Source organism: Octopus bimaculoides, chromosome 5, assembly GCF_001194135.2.
Source record: "Octopus bimaculoides isolate UCB-OBI-ISO-001 chromosome 5, ASM119413v2, whole genome shotgun sequence".
NCBI lineage: Eukaryota > Metazoa > Mollusca > Cephalopoda > Octopoda > Octopodidae > Octopus > Octopus bimaculoides.
In genome coordinates this window covers 36,928,054-36,929,416 of record NC_068985.1, presented here as the reverse complement: position 1 = coordinate 36,929,416, position 1,363 = coordinate 36,928,054, and positions in this window count along the sequence as shown.

The window sequence follows — 1,363 nt, the reverse complement described above, 5'->3', positions numbered from 1 at the left end:
ATATATATATATATATATATACATACATACATATATACATACATACATACATATATACATACATATATACATACATACATATATACATACATTCATACATACAGTCATACATACTTACATACATGCATACATACATACATACATACATACATACGCAAATACAGAGAGAGGGACAGAGTTGGGGAGGAGCAGGGAGAGAATGAAGATGGACACTAATACATAAAATAGATTAACTGATAAATTGCAAAGTAGATGTGTGTGTGTGTTGATTTGATATGCAAGGAATACCTTCTTGATAAAATATACAAGTGCTAGTCTCACTGTGAATGGTAAACAAAACGGCTATATCACAGGACTGATGCCAATTATAATGCGACTGAGAGATAAAAACCTGTGCTATGACCATTCTGTTTACCTTTCATCCCAAAGCTAGAAAAGTGCATGCAGATCAAAAATGTATTTCATTACATTTTGCATTATCTAAAAAACGCTAACTAGTTAATACACACATATACAAACATACACGCACACATACGCACGCACACATACACACACACACACACACGTACATACACACAACACACACATATATATATGTATTTATATATATATATGGTGGTGGAGGTGGTGGTGGTAACGGAATTGGAGGCGGTGACAGTGGTGGCGGCAGCAGTGATGTCGGTGGTTGTGGTGGCGTGGCGGCGACGATACTGGCGGCAGCGGTGGTGGTGGTGGTGTTGGTGGTGATGGTGATGGCGGCGACAGCGGTGGTGGCGGTGGCGATGTTGTTCGGCGGCTACATTCTGCGGCGGCGTTTGGCGGCGATGTTTGACGGCGGTGTTTGGCGGCGGCATTTGGCGGCGGCGTTTGGCGACGGTTTTTGGCGGCGTCGTTTGGCCGCGGTGTTTGGTGGCAGCGTTTGGCGGCGGTGGTAGTGGTGGTAGAGGTGGTAGTAGTGGCAATGTTAATGTTGATGATGGTGAATGGAAAAAGACTCAGACAAAGTGGAAAAGGAGAGATGATTATAGTAAACGGTAGCGTGACGTCCGAGAGTAGAAGTGATAATACTAACTCGGAGAAAATGCTCGTCGGAAACATGGGAAAGAAGTGGAAGAAATAGGGAGTAAGACAGGATTATAAAAAGTGCGAGGCTCAGTGAGAATGGGAGTTAAAGTAAACATGGAAGAGAAAGAGTAGAAAGTTGACTAGATAAAGTTATAAGAAAATGAAAGGAGGGAAGGAACAATATGAAGCGAAGTAAAGTTTCTGACCTCATTGTGTCCTTAATTTTCTCTGTCTGTCTGTCTGCCTTTGTCTCTCTCTCTCTCTCTCTCTCTCTCTCTCTCTCTCTCTCTCTCTCTCT